This window comes from Pan troglodytes, chromosome 20, assembly GCF_028858775.2.
Source record: "Pan troglodytes isolate AG18354 chromosome 20, NHGRI_mPanTro3-v2.0_pri, whole genome shotgun sequence".
NCBI classification, from domain to species: domain Eukaryota; kingdom Metazoa; phylum Chordata; class Mammalia; order Primates; family Hominidae; genus Pan; species Pan troglodytes.
In genome coordinates this window covers 39601857-39617518 of record NC_072418.2, presented here as the reverse complement: position 1 = coordinate 39617518, position 15662 = coordinate 39601857, and the positions used below count along the sequence as shown (strand labels likewise).

General features: G+C 40.2%; 1 protein-coding gene across 4 annotated transcripts in view; it reads left to right on the top strand.

The window, feature by feature from the left end:
- Positions 1–15662, top strand: part of ZNF420 (zinc finger protein 420) — a 126181-nt gene that overhangs the window by 50927 nt on the left and 59592 nt on the right. The window lies entirely within an intron of this gene.

Here is a 15662-nt window from a genome sequence, read left to right as displayed (position 1 = left end):
GTTGTTGGTGAGCCTTTTTTTTGGTCTCTGCCTGGGTCATGTGGCCGGTTGTCAATCGTTTTCATGGTGGTTCCACTTTGGGATTGTGAAGGCCTCGACCACATGAGGAGATGCGTCGGTCCCAGAGCAATTGGAATCTCATCCCCATCCTGAGCGGCTTTTCTAGAATCAAGATGACCACACTTCAGCCAAGGACCAAAGCCTCATAGGAGCTCATTCTCCTGCAGGAGGGGAGCAGACCGATGTCAAAGGAGATAGTTCTATCTCCTCGCGGCTTTTCTCTGAGAAATGAAGCCACACTACGATACAGTCTTAAAGAGGAAGCCAGGAACCGGAGATGACAACGATCCCTGTCACTGGAATGCTGGCCTCTCTGGACAAGTCACCCATTTGACAGTCCTTCCCTTAACCCTGTCGGTGACACTGTGCTGTGTCTTGCCTGGGATCTGGCCTCTGCTCTGTCCTCCCTCTTGCTCTGTCTCTCCTGTTTCTGAGGGGCCTAGATGCTTCCCGATCTGGCTCAATGTCTTCAACAAAGAACACTTCCCAGTCCATCAGGGAGAAAATTCGTGGAGATCCGTGTCATAATTGTTTCTCTCTCCAAACCTGTTTCTGGTTGATTCGGCCGGTTTGACTATCCTGGAACTCTGGGCTTCCATACCTGTTTCAGACAGGGAAGCTCCCTTGGTCTCCAAGTTTCACCTCATGGCTGGGTGGATTGCCTAGAATGAGCGGTAGGCGATCATGGCTGGCCTTGGCGTCTAGGAAAGGCCGTGCGGCATTTCCTCTGCACTTCCTGTCTCATTATTGAGAGACATCCTCCCCTCTGCTTCTGGATGGACTGCCTCCCAGAACTGAATCTTTCGGCTCTCACGAATGTCAGGGATCCAAAGGGCGAGGGCTGGGGCTGGGTGCAGGGGAGGTTGCCTCAGGGCTACCTAGGCTGTGGAGGGGTGAGGGTGGGGTGAACTATGCAGAAACCTCTCCGCTCCTAGAGCAGGCATCCCAAAATCTGGCTTGGACTCAGGCACGGGCCCATTCCTGGTTCTCAGAGGCGCTATGCTTTTCCTTGGCGTTGACTGGGAGGTCATCTGTGTCCCCCCTCATCCACCGGGCACATGCCCAGACACCATTGTTCGTCTCGCAATCACCCCATATGGCCTCGGTAATGCACACTCACCCAATCTGCTCTTAGGGAAGCCAGTGCCACACTCGCCCTATCCCTGTTTCCACATCTCCTGGAAAGTAGTGTTGGCTTGCAGCAGCCCCACGGCTTTGCGAAGCGGGGCAGCCCACAGCTCCTCCAAGGGAGAAGGGAGGCAGAGGGCTCATGGGTCAGCGAATTTTCAGCTGATACCACGCCTTGAGGCCCAAGAGATCATCCTGTGCTGCAGCGAGGCCCTGCCTGCCTCACCACATGCCTCCCGCCTGAGCCCATCCCTGCTCACCCAGTGGGATCCAAAATCGGATCTGAAGAGGAGTCCTGAGAGCCCAGCAGGCGCCCTGAAGCTCCCCCTCCACCGGTGGAAGTCGACTCAAGGAGGCCCTGAAGACAGGACTCCTGGGGGTTTGGCCCTGGGACGCCCGCGGCCCCCTCTCCCACGCCGCCCTCTACTGGACCCCGGATCCAGCCGCCGCCGCGGCTGCAGCAGGAGCTTCCCTACCTTAGCGCAGCCGCGCCGCCGCCATTGTTTCAAGGGGCCGCAGCTTGACTTCCAGGAGCGGAGCGCGAGTCAACCCCGCCAATGCGCATGCGCGAGGCGCGAGCGGATTCTCACCGTTGTCTTAGAAACCAGTCCCTGAGGCTTGGCAAAGCAGGAGCCCTCCGTGGCAGTGCTTGGCTGTCGGGGCTCCGAGGCTCCGGCCTGACCTCTCCACGGGGTCGACAGGAACGTCTCCGGATGCCACGAGTCGCACAGAGCTGTCGAGGATGACGAAACCACAGGCGGAGTCTGGAGGAAGCGGCGCGGCATCCCAGGCTCAGGCCTGCCCGGACGTGTTAGGGTGAGTCTCCGCAAAAGTCGTGCCCGCCGTGATCTCGAGGACAGGTCTGCCTGTGTGCTCGTGGGCCGCCCTCTCACCTGAGGGTCGTTCTTGCGGAGAGCAGAACCCCGCAGCCTCAGGGGTTGCCTGGCATTTCTGTTTCTATGCCACTGCTCTGTCTCTGTCTCTGTCTCTTTCTCTCTCTCTCTCTCTCTATCTCTCTGTGTGTGTGCGTATGTGTATGTGTGTCTGTCTGTGTCCCATTCTCTTTTCTCTCTCTGTCTCTCACTTTCTGTTTCTCTCTCTCCCTCTGTCTGTATGTGTGTGTGCCCATGAGCGTGTGTGTGTTGGGACGTATATGCCCCCTGCGCCAAAAAGGGATTTCTTGTATGTCGGCCTGTCGTTGGCGAGCCTTTTTCTGCGTCTGCCTGGGTCACGTGGCTGGTTGTCTCGTTTTCGCGGCGGTTCCACTTCGGGTTTTTGAAGGCCTCCACCACCTCAGGAGATGCGTCGGTCCCAGAGCAACTGAAATCTCATCCCCATCCTGAGTGGTCTATTTTCTAGAATCAAGATGACCACACTCCAGGCAAGGACAAAAGCCTCCCAGGAGCTCATTGTCCTAAAGGAGGGAAGTAGACCGACCACAAAGGAGATGGTTGTATCTCCTCGCGTCTCTTCTCTGAGAAACGAAGCCACACCACGATACAATCTTAAAGAAGAAGCTGGGATGGGGACACGGCAAGGATCCCTGTCACTGGAATGCTGGCCTCTCTGGACAAGTCACCCGTTTGGCACTCCTTCCCTCAGCCCGTGGCGGTGGCACTGTGCTGTATCCTGCCTGGGCTCTGGCCTCTGCTCTGGCCTCCCTCTTGCTCTGTCTCTTCTGTTTCTGAGGGGCCTAGATGCTTCTTGGTCTGGCTGAATGTCTTCAACAAAGATCACTTCCCAGTCCATCGGGGAGAAACTTCGTGGAGATCCATGTTCTGATTGTTTCTCTCTCCAAACCTGTTTCTGCTTGATTGGGTAGGTTTGATGATCCTGGAGCTCTTGGCTCCCATACGTGTCTCAGACAGGGAAGCTACCTTGGTCTCCACTTTTCACCTCATGTGTGGGGGGGATGGCCTAGAATGAGCGGTAGGCGACCGTGACTGGCCTTGTCTTCTAGGACAGGCGCTGTCGCATTTCCTCTGCACTTCCTGTCTCATTCTTGAGGGACATCCTCTCCTCCGCTCCGGTGTGGACTGCCTCCCTGAATCTTTTGGCTGTAATGAATGTCAGGGAACCAACGGGACTGGGCTGGGGCTGGGTGCAGGGGAGGTTGCGTCAGGGCTACCTGGGCGGTGGAGGGTTGAGGATGGGGTAAACTTTGCAGGAACCTCTTTGCTCCTCCAGCAGGCATTTCAAATTGTGGCTTGGACTCACGCACAGGCCCCCTCCTGGTTCCCAGGTGTTCTATGATTTTCGCTGGCATCGATGGAAAGGTCACCTGTGCCCCCCTTCCTCCGGAACATGCCTAGACACCATTGTTTGTTTCGCCATCTTTTATGAAAGACACACATTCACAGCATCTGCTCTTGAATACACCAGTGCCACGTGTGGTCACACTGGCTCTACTTTGGATTTGCCGCTTTCCCTGTTTGCACGTGTCCTGCACTTTTACCAGAAGGTGGTAAAAGTAAGAGAAGAATAAAATTTTGGACATGTAAAATTCATGTCTTCTATAGAGTAACTGGGTAAAGATATCCATCAGACTGTTATATATGCTTTTCAGGAGCTCAAGTAGGGATTGTATTGCAAATGAGTAATTTGATATTTATCAGTGTACAATGATGACTGAAACCATTGTAGCCATTGCAGTGTGGTGTGATAATTCACTGATGCTATGCGGAACAGGATATCAAGCAGGTTTTGGGGACAAGTACCAGTTAAGAAACAAGCAAAGAAAAGAATTCATAAGTGGAAAATTGTTTTTAAGTGATAATTATAATTAGCATCATGAGAAAACAATATGATGAAGCCAAGGAAAATATTTAAGATGTCTTTTTATAAAAGAGCCGTGATGAGCAGATTTTAACTTTGCCTCTCATAAAACCAATTTAAAAAACTTATTTTTCAAAGGAATGTAAAAATAAGGGAAAATATCTTAATTTGGGATAGAAATAAGAAATTGAGGCATCCACATATCCCATATTTTGAGGACTTTCTTACAGAAACAATACACGTAAGATGAGACGGAAATCACCAAGACTTGAGTCATAAGTTTCTGAGGAAGAAATGAGGCAAATGTTAATTCAACGTTTAATGGTGACAATCATTGCTCTGAGCAACTTAACAACTCTTTAATTCTCAAAAAACTTTCATCTATGTATTTAGCCTCACTTTTAGGTCATAAAACTGAGGAACTGACAATTTCAGTAACTATAATTTGCTCATGTCACACAGAAAGTAGTGGAATGAGAATTGAAATCTACATCTTATAACCTCTAAAATATTTGCTTTTAACCTCTACACTGTTAGAAGTAACTAACTGGACACATGGACAGAATAGTTGTGTGTTTGTTTTCTCCTCAGATGTGGGGAATCATGTAAGTAAAGGGGAATGAGGCAGTAAAGAAAGAACTGTGTAATATATTTAAGTGTAAGTATTAACTAGTGGGGAAGGGTTCTAGAAGTCATAGGAAAGATGGGATGAAAAACAGAAAAGACATTATATTTAAGAGGAGGAACATCTCATTTTTTGAGACCAGAGTAAAGAAGATATGGAGAGGGCTGTGGACCACAAGTTTAAAACTTTGCCAAAGTATTTTACTTCGTGTCCATGAAAATCTTTTATTTTCCTCTGAGAAATTAATAGGCTTTTTTATGAAAGACAGTGCAAACTATATAATGAATTTTGTTAATTTTAGTTTTATGTCCTAATTTGTTTTTCCTATGAAGGCCAGATTCAAATTTGAAGCTTAATTCTTAATGAACTTATTTCTGTATATTTCTAATTGAAAGTTTCTCCTTAATCACTTATGTTTTCCTAATTTTGATCCACTTAGGGTTTTCCATCTTTTGTTGAGATTATTGTTATCTACTTTTCCTGCCTTATAGAATAAGATAATAAAATAAATACATCATTTAAAACTCACGTAGGACTTCATCATTTCTTCTTCCTGGGAGACAGCAGAATCCTGAGATGGCCAAGGTAGGGGATGGGTGAAAAAATAAGCCATGAAAAACCCCACTTGCTTAGCAGCTCTAGGAAAGGCAGACTAGGAATCTCCAGTTAGTTAAGATCATCTGGAGGAACTTTGTGGGGAAATAATCTTAAAGTCTATCAAAAAGCCAAGAATAACTACACTGTTTGCAGGCACCAATATGTACAAGCATGACTGACGAAATCCTATGGAGCTTCAATATGGATTTTTAAACATTATTTCTAAATTAAAAGTATAATTCAGAAGATATTTTTAAGCTAGCTGCATACTTCATTCTTCGATCTATCCATCCATCCATCCATCCAATCCAAACTTACAGAAAGTTGCAAGTATAGCACAAGGAACTTTCTTGTTACTGAACCATTTGAAAGTAAATTGTTGACCTAATGCTACATCACCCCTGAAACAGGAATTAAAAGAAATTAAAGAGTGTGTAAGCAAAAACTCAGTTGTATGTGAGAAAACCCAATTCCCCCTGAGAAACAGAAAGAGCTGGAGTCCTTTAAAAAATTAACTGCCTGTTTTTCTGTGGCTAGTGAGCTTTATCTCTCCCTTTCCCAGGCATTGTGAAGACCCGGTTTCCCTAGCTGTGCAGCTGCAAGGTCACTAGACAGATAAACTCAAGTCGCAAAACATGTTTTTCCTTGAAAAGTAAGAAATGATGTAATGCATGTCTCACTTGAATAAGTGCCTTTGTTTCTCGCTTCTGTAGTATGCTTCCCCCTGCATAGATCTCCCCCCTCCCCCGCCTACCCCCACCCGACGAAATGCCTAAAAGGTAATTTAACTCTTTGTTCAGGGCTCAGTCCTTTAGATGTTAATCCGACTGCGCAGTTAAATAATTAATAAATATCATATCCTCCTGAACCCCATCAGTCGCTCTAATTCCTTAAAGATCCCACAACACCCCTCAAAATGCTGTGTATTTCCTACAAAAAGGACATGCCCCTACCTACATAACCACAATCCAATTACCAAAATAAAGAAATTAACATTTATTTGTTATGACCATCGATATCAGATTCAAGTGTTGCCAATTGTGCCATTAACTGGATAGCATGAAAGGAACAAATTTAGAATCATGCATTGCCTTTAGATGTCATGTCTCTTTAATCTCCTTTAGTCTGATACAGTTTCTCAGTCTTGCCCTTTTATAACCTTGACACTTTTTATTATTATAAGCCAGTCTGAAGAATTTCCTTCCAATTTGGTTTTCTCTGATGTTTCCTCATGATAAGGTTCCGAGTTGTAGAAAGAATGCCACAAAAGTGATGCATGCTCCTATCAGGGGCACATGATGACACTCTGTCCTATTACTGGTAATACTCCTTGATGAAAGAGTATTACATCTTAATCACTAAGATATACCAGCCAGGCTTCTCTACTGTAAAATTACTCTTTTTTTCCTTTGTAATTAGTAAAGATTTTATGGGGAGGTACTCTGAGACTATGTAAACACACCATTCTTCATCAAACTTTCAATTTATTAATTTATGTCAGTATAGACTTGTGATTTCCTGTTTCATTCAGAGGTTTGTAATCTATTATTACTTATTTTAATGACCAGTTTACTCCAGATTTGGCAAGTGGGAGCCCCTCCTGTGTGGGTTTTGTGGCCTTTAACAGGTTCCTATCATTCTTTGAGCGCCCCTTACTTACACATATAAAAGATGTTCCAGGCTCATCTTGTATTTGCTGTGCCCAACACTGGAATCAATCATTTCTTCAAAGAACGCTGATTTTTATCAGAGGAAATAATAATAGTAGTAAAATATATATTTTATGTGTGTATTTATGTATATGAAACATATTTGATCAGTCCCCCCTAGAAGAAGCCACTATCCCATTACTGCCGCCATACTCTCCCTGGATAGATACCTCCTCATTGTGCTCAAGCTACAGTGCAGTGCTTTAGGCCTAAGTAACTGCACTGGCATGTATGCCTAGCTTGCTCAGCCCCTAATGGATTTAGGATTACAGTATTAGGAAGAGAAGGGAAAATGAAGAATCTTTCCTGTTGGGGTGATCAGACCCAACACCAGGTCATGGGGGTGACAAAGTCCGGCGGAGTCAAAGGATTGAGAAAAAGACAGTTTGAGAGAGAAAAGTGGGACCGGACCCAGGGGGCCATCACAATTGTAGAGGCTGCGAAGGCCCGAGCTCTGGGAGCCCATGCTATTTATTGGTAATCCAACAAAGAAACAGGTGGTGAGAATGTGGAGGTCAAAAGGGCACATTGCATTAAGTACATGATTTACAGCTGTGATGGTTTAGCATTTGCTCTACTTGAGATAATGGAGAGCAGATTCTTTTAACTCAAGATACAGTCAATCCTGGGAGAGCAAGGAGCAAGGAGCCAGCAAGTCTAGACACATTCCAGAGCCATGAGCCCTGGATTCTATCCAAGCCACAAGGGATTTTTATGCCCTGGGCTTATATTATGGTGCATCAGGGTAGGCTTCCACCCTTTAGCATAGAGCTTGGTGTTCCAAAGGCCACAAGGGGTTTTAGACCCTGGACCCCGGATATGTTCCAAGACTCTTTTACATTATGTCAGACATGCAAGCCCTGCTTCAGCTTCTCCTAACACTCAGCTTTTTCCCAACACTTTCCCAGCTGGATCAGAGAGATGCAATGTTTGAAGGACTTGACCCTCTATTGCTGGCTTTTGAGATGGAGGAAGGGGGCCGTGAGCCAAGGAATGTGGCAGCCTCTTGAAGCTGGGAATGGCCCTTGGCTTACAGCCAGCAAGCAAATGGAGACATTGGACTTACAGATGCAAGAAACTGAATTCTGCCTATTAACCTAAATGAGTAGGAAGCAGATTCTCCCTAGAGCCTCTAGAAAATAATGCAGCATTGCTGCCACTTTAAATTTAGTTCAGTGAGGTCTGAACTTCTTGACCTACAGAACTAAAAGCTAATAAATTTGTGTTGTTTTAAGTCACTAAATTTGTGGTAATTTGATACAAGAAAATACTGGTACAGTGGTCACTTAATTTTCAATAAAGGTGCCAAAGACCTCCACTGTTGAAAATACCATTTGCATTTTCAATAAATGGCACTAGAACAACTTGATATCCATACAGAAAAAGAAATAAATGAACTTCAACCCCTACCTGCCACCATGAACAAAAATTAATATAAATCCTAGAACTAATATAAAAAGCTACAACTCTAAGGCTTCTAGAAAGAATAAATATGTAAACATATTTCCAACCTGGCAGTAGACAATTTGTTAAGTCACAGAAAGCAAAACTGCAAAAGAAAAAGAATTGACAAATGTTATCAAAAATGTTTTTCTTACTCATCAAAAGACACTGTTAAAAATATGACTAAGAACTTTTATAACTCGGCCAGGCGCGGTGGCTCACGCCTGTAATCTCAGCACTTTTTTTCTTACTCATCAAAAGACACTGTTAAAAATATGACTAAGAACTTTTATAACTCGGCCAGGCGCGGCGGCTCACGCCTGTAATCCCAGCACTTTGGGAGGCTGCGGCGGGTGGATCACCTGAGGTCAGGAGTTCGAGACCAGCCTGACCAATATGGTGAAATCCCGTCTCTACTAAAAATACAAAAATTAGCTGGGCATAGTGGCATGCGCCTGTAGTCCCAGCTACTCAGGAGGCTGAGACAGGATAATTGCTTTAACCCGGGAGGCAGAGGTTGCAGTGAGCCGAGATTGCACTCCAGCCTGGGTGACATAGCAAGAGTCTGTCTCAAAAAAAAAAAAGAACTTCTATAACTCAACAATAAAAAGATGAACAAACCAATTAAAGATGGGCAAAAATTTTGACCAGATACTTCACAAAGAAAGATGTTTTGCCAATAAGTACATAAAAAGTGATCAACATCATTAGTCATTAGAAAAATGTAAATTAAAAATACTGTGGGACAGTAATGAGATATATAGCCAGAAAGACAGCACCAAATGTTGGCAAAGAGGTAGGGAGACTGAAACTCTCATACTTTGTTAATGGGAGTGTAAAATGGTGCAATCCCTTTGGGTATGGTGTGACAGTTTCTTATAAAACTGAACATACACCTATACACTGTGTCTGAACAATTCCATTCCTAGGTGTTACCCCAGAGAAATGAAAACAGACGTTCATAAACAGACATGTCCAAGAATGTTTATGGCACTATTATTCATAATAGCCAAAAACTTGGAAATAGCACAAAAGTTCAACAAGAATATGAATAAACTGTGATACAGTCATAGAGTGGAATACAACTCAGCAATAAGAACTATTGAGTATACCACAAACACCCACACATACAACATGGATACATTTTTAAAACATTATACTGAGTGAAAGAAGCCTTACATACAAAAAACACATATTTCAATCCCAATTATACGAAGTTCTAGAAGAGACAAAAATTAATCTACAATGGGAAAATATCAGAATGGCAGTTGCTTCTGGATATAGAGTGGGAAATGACTAGGAAGGAGCATGAAGGAACTTTCTAGGGTGATGGTATTTTTCTTCACTTTGACAGGATTTTGGTTTGCACAAGTATTTGAATCTGTCAAAATTCTTCAAATGGTAAATTTAAGATTACACAATTTTACTGTATGTACATTTTACCTAAAAAGCTGTAACTAGATATTGAACTTTAGTTAGTGGTATGCATGCTAAAGTATTTAGGGGTAAAGTATACGATGTCTACAACTAACTTTGAAATACAACAAAAAATGGATCAATTCATCCTTATGGATGAATACAGGGCTGGATACAAGGCTAGTTATTTGGTAAAGCAAATACAGCATGATATTCATTACAGTACTTAGATAGCAAATGTATGGGTATTTTTGTACAATTCTTTTAATTTCTACATGTTTGGAAATTTTCATAAAATGGTGAAAATACAAAACTATCAACTTATAATTCTACATTCAGCAAAAATATCTTTCAAGAATTAGAAGTTTTTAGACAAATAAAGACAGAAGTTTTCAACAATAGATCCTCACTGAAGAAAACTGTGATAGATGCACTTCAGGTAGAAGAAAAGTGATGCAAGAAGGAGAGGTGAGCAAAGAAAGCAGTAAACTGGTGTGTAATCAAACACTCAGCTCATAAAACATAATAATGTCTCCATATGTGTGTGTACATTATTTTGGTGCTTATGTTTACAATATAATTTAGCAGGATATACTTAAGTTATCAAAGTCTAAATAGTATTTTTATTTCCTGCCAATCACATTGGCATACTTCAACGCTAATCACTTCTACCAACTTATAAGCTATTGCTGTGGTATTTTTAAAATATATATTAGTGTGTGTGTGTATATATATATACACTTACACACACACACACACACACACACATATAGATATATAACCAGATTATACCACAAAGATAGCATGTAGGTTGGTAGAAACAATGCTTGGTGCTAAAGTATTCTAACATCATTATTTTGCTGGGCAGGAAAAATGTTTTGTTCACACATTGATAACTTAAGTATGTCCTGTTAAATATTTTGCAAAAGTACTAAAATAATATAAATAGAATGCATATTACCCCAAAGAGTAGCAGAAAAGGTTGGGGAGGGGGAACCAATCTGAAGAAAGAATAAAGGAAAGAAATGAAACATTAAAGTTACATATACATCACATCACAAAATAAAATCATAGAAATAAATACAAATGGCCGGGCGCGGTGGCTCATGCCTGTAATCCCAGCACTTTGGGAGGCTGAGGCGGGCGGATCACCTGAGGTCGGCAGTTCAAGACCAGCCTGACCAACGTGGAGAAACCCTGTCTCTACTAAAAATACAAAAATTAGCTAGGCGTGATGGTGGACTCCTGTAATCCCAGCTACTCGGGAGGCTGAGCAGGAGAATCGCTTGAACCCAGGAGGCAGAGGTTGTGGTGAGCCAAGATTGTGCCATTGCACTCCAGCCTGGGCAACAAGAGTGAAACGCTGTCTCAAAATAAATAAATAAATAAATAAATAAATAAATAAAAATATGCCAGTACATCTCTAATTGGATAAATAAGTAAAATGTAACTAAAATCTGTTTTCAAGAAGTATATTAAGGGAAGCATATAGAAAGACTGAAAATGAAGAACAGAAAAAACATTTGGAAAATACTAATCAAATGAAAGCTAGTGTTGCGATATTAGTGTCAGATAAAACAGACTAAGAGCATTATTATAAAGTGATCACTAACTGCATCATGATGAAATGTTCAATTTTCCATGAAGATATAAAAATTGCAAGCTTAAGTTACTAAAAATACACACTATAAACCAAAAATTAATGAAACTACAAGGAAAAATAACCTTACAGATATGGCGAGATATTGTACATAGTTCTTTTAGTAAATGATAGATAAAAGAGATACAATCAGTAAGATTATAGATTTCAACAAAAATTACAACTTTATTTAATGGCTATGTATTTTTAAAACAGTTACTATTATACACAATAGCTGCAAAAGACAAATTCTCATCAAAGACACACTGAATATTCAGAAAACTTAGACACGTATTAGTCTATTGGGCAAATCTCGAAAACTTTCAAAGGACTAGTTTTATATACCGTACTTTCACTGCCCACAAAAGTAGCTATGTTTGATATATGTCATCAAAGGAAAATTAGAAAGACCTATATAGTTAAGAAATATAATTCTAAATTATTTATGGTTAAAAGAAATCATAGTAGAAATTTAAAAGTATTTAAAACTGAATGATGAGATTACTACTTAATATACTGATGCTCCTGGACTCAATGGGGTTATGCCCTAATAAACCCATCACAAGTTGAAAATATCATTAAGTCAAAAATGCTTTTACCTAACCTACCAAGCATCACAGCTTAGCATAACCTACTTTAAACATGATCAGAACACTTATATTACCTACCAGTTAGATGAAATCATCTAACACAAACCCTATTTTATAATTAAGTGCTGAATGTTAATTTATTGAATACTGAACTAAAAGTGAAAAACAGTATTGTCGTATGGATATTTGAAATACGTTTCTACTGAATCCATATGGCTTTTACACCATCATAAAGTTAAAAAAATCATAGAACCATTGTAAGTTGGAAACTGACTGTATATAAAATTCTGTAGGATGCAGCTAAAGTTGGACCTGGAGGAAAAGTTATAACCTTACCAGTTTATATTAGAAGTGTAAAAATTGATAATATCTAGCATCCAGCTTAAAAATGTGAGAAAACAATGGCAGAATAAATCCAAGGAAAGTGAAAGCAAGGAAATAATAAAGACCAAAAAAATACAAGAAATAGAAAAATAGTTATATTATGGAGAGGATTAATAAAGTCTCAAATAGATTTTTGTGTTATATCCCAAAAATTATTATAAAACTGCTAGAGCATGGAAATAGCACAGGGAACAAATTGACCAATATAATTGAATAATGAATTCCCAACATATGTGACACATACATATGTGTTGTATGTCCCATACACATATAATAATCCAATTTATGACTACTGATAAGTGAAAAAGATGGTCTTTGCATATTCTGGGACAACTGGTATATGCACACATACATAACACAGAAATTGTATCTCTCCTTTAACTTACTACAGAGATGAATTCTAAGAGATTTTATTAAAAAAATTGTGAAAGGCAAAACTATAAACCTTTAAGAAGATAATATATGAAGCTAAATTTATGACTTTGATATAGAGAAGGATTTCTTAAAATGCAAGAAAGTACAAGCCATAGAGAAAAAAATTCATAAATCTGACATTAAAACAGAGAATTTCTATTTGTTAAAAGATCCCTATTGTAAACAAAGACAAGCTATAAACTGGGATATTTTCAACACATATAGTTGATACAGAATAAACATCCGAAATATTTTTACAAAGTCCTATAATAATAAAAAGACAACCCAAAGAAATTGAGCAAAGGGTTTCAGTAGGCATTTCACAGAAGAGGAAGGGCCAATAAACAAGTCTTTAAAATCTTAACCTTATTAGTAAGCAGAGAAATGCAAATTAAAACCAAAATGAGATTCTACTGCATATACATCTACCAGAATCACCTGAACTTAAAATTCTGACCATTTCAAATGTTAGTAAAGAGTATACATTGGAAAATCCCCTTTGGAAAATATTGCATATTGCCTAGTAAAGTTGAGAATATTTGCATGGTATATGTACTCTGTGTTCAGTAATATATTCTTCATATATATCCTAGAACAGGGCTTAGCAAACTATGGCCCACAGGCTAGATCCTGCCTTGGCATAAAGTTTCACTAGAACACACTCGTTCTTTTACATATTGTCTATGGCTGTGATTTCATGATACAATGGCAGAGTTGAGTAGTTGTGACAGAAACTGTATGGCCCGCAAAGCCTAAAATATTTCCTATATGTCCCTTTGCACAAGAAAGTTTGATGACCCTTGCCCTAGAACAGCCTCTGCATGTCCATCAGTAAACATGTACAAGAATGTTCGTAATAGAACTATAAATTCAAACTTTGAAGCAACTCACATTTCTATCAACTGAGAATGGATTTTAAAAACTGTAATATAGTCAAGCAATGGAATACTGTACCATAAAAATGAATGGATTATAGCTACACTACTTAATCTCAGGAACATAATGTTGACAAAAAAGCGAGTCACAGAATGATATATGAAATAGTTATATAAAACTCAAAAACATCCATAAACAACATAGTTTTGGAGTAAGTAGCTGAAACTATAAAGAAAAGCAAGATAATTATAAACATAAATCTCAGGATAATTGTTATGTCTGAAGGAAAAGGGGATAGAAATGGGAATAGATGTCTAGGAGTCTTCAAAGTTAGTAGTTAATATTTTCTTTTGGCTGGGCGTGGTGGCTCACGCCTGTAATCTCAACACTTTGGGAGGCCGAGGCAGATGGATCACCTGAGGTCAGGAATTCGATACCAGCCTGGCCAACAAGGTGAAACCCCATCTCTACTAAAAATACAAAAATTAGCTGGGCATGGTGGTGCGCACCTGTAGTCCCAGCTACTCAGGAGGCTGAGGCAGGAGAATCGCTTGAACCCAAGAGGCGGAGGTTGCAGTGAGCTGAGATCCTGCCACTGCACTCCAGCCTGGGCAACAGAGTGAGACTCCATCTCAAAAAATAAATAAATATTTTCTTTCTTAAAAAAGGTAGTTGGTACACAGATTTTTGCTGTATTGAGAATTAAAAAAATACATATACTTCATAAATATTATTTTGTATCTACTCTATATTTAATAGAAACTATCTTTGAAACATATGAATTTAATTAAAAGAGAGGGTGAAGGTTAAATTCTTTTGGTAGGTCATAATAAAGTAGACTCAATTTCCTCCAATGGACTGGAGCCTCTAAGGCAAATACTCGAATAACATTGTAAAATATGATTTCTGTTGACTGTAAAACTGGGCTTGAAAAACCAACGGTTTCATTCTACCTGATTCCTCCTCCCTCACCAAGACTCTTTCATTTCTTTTTTAACCATGTCTGTCTTTCCCATTATCTGATAAGGAAATTATAATGGGCTTAAAAACTTAGAAACCATCTTGCATATCGTAAAAGATAAGAAATTGGTCAGACGCTGGCTGTGGAATTAAGACCCATTTCCATGGTTGTCAGGGAAGCAAGGCCATCCTAGGAAGGGCTAAAGAAAGCTACAATCAGAGTTGCCTCCACACGATTCTGCAAAGCTCTAATTATTTTCTGAGAACAAGGGACAAAAATTCAGGCAAGCACACAGAATCCACAGGATTCACAAAGGAAGAAGATACTCCAGATTGTAAATTTTAATTTGGGGGAGAAGATGTCCTTCCCTAGCCAGATAGATTCTTCTAGTTTCCAATATAAAATCTGTAAATAATCTCTCTGAATTCAGTTATCTCTACTCCTTTTAGGAAAAGTCTTGAAGGTCACTGGCCACTGCAATGAAAAATTGTTAATCACACAAAGCCAGGGTCAAGATTCATGACATAGATGGCCATTGTGAATGAGGAACTATTCATATATATTTCAGGATTCTCAATCCAACAACAGTAGAATGGTTAAAAAGGATTATGATGATCAATAGACACTATGTAATCTTTAATATGTTCCAATTAAAATACATCATATTAACAAATTTTAATTTTGTAATATTCAAAATGTTTTCCGTCATTATTTCAAAATACTAATGATGTCTTTTTAAATATTATGAACATTTAAAAGGTATATGCATTTTATTGCAATATTTTGTGTTTTAAAACATGAAAAAACAGATTACAAAATAGTATGTAGTAAGTGACGTTTTTGATATGACTGTACAAATATTTAATGGCATTTGAAAAGATATGTGTTTATCTTTTGATTGTGACACCACTGGCGGTTTTAAAAGTTTTCTTTTCCTAGGGCTGGCCAGGGTGGCTCATGCTTATAATCCCAGTACTTTGGGAGGCTGAGGGAGGTTGACTTGACCCTAGGAGTTCAAGGTTACCATGAGCCATGATTACACCAC